Source organism: Trachemys scripta, chromosome 1 (assembly GCF_013100865.1).
Source record: "Trachemys scripta elegans isolate TJP31775 chromosome 1, CAS_Tse_1.0, whole genome shotgun sequence".
Lineage (NCBI taxonomy): Eukaryota > Metazoa > Chordata > Testudines > Emydidae > Trachemys > Trachemys scripta.
Window position 1 is genome coordinate 309,945,712 of NC_048298.1, and position 652 is coordinate 309,946,363.

Consider the following 652-nt stretch of genomic DNA (forward strand, 5'->3'; position numbering starts at 1 on the left):
GCCGCTGCTCCGCCCCCGCCCTCCCCCTCCCCCATTGGCTCGTGGCAGGAAGGGGCTGATGCCATTGGAGGGGGAGGCGGGGCTTGTGAGCGCCCCTGAGGGCTGAAGGGGAGAACGAGGGGGGGGGAAGCTGCTGCCTGCAGGGGGGCGGGAATGGGCCACTGGAGTGACCAGCTGTCCCGATTTCATAGGGACAGTTGTGATTTTTTGGGTCTTTTTCTTATGTAGGTTCCTATTACCCCCACCCCCAGCCCGATTTTTCACAGTTGCTCTCTGGTCACCCTGCCACTGGGTGCTATGGGCCTCCCCCCACACGTTCCTCTCTGCGCTTCCCACTTTCTAACTGAACAAAACCGAGCACCGTAGCCCCCTCCCTCCATTGCTTACTCTCCCCCACCCTCACTCACTTTCACTGGGCTGGGACCAGGGAGCGGGAAGGGCTCCAGCTGGGGCTGTGGGCTCCGGGGTGGAGCTAGGGCTGAGGGATTTGGGGTGCAGGAGGGGGTTCCGACCTGGGCCAAGGGGTTTGAAATGTAGGAGCAGGCTCAGGGCTACGGCAGAGGGGTGGGGTGCAGAGGAGGTTCGGGGTGCAGGCTCTGAGAGGGAGTGTGGGTGTGGGAGGGAGCAGGGGGTTGGGATGCGGGCTCTGGGA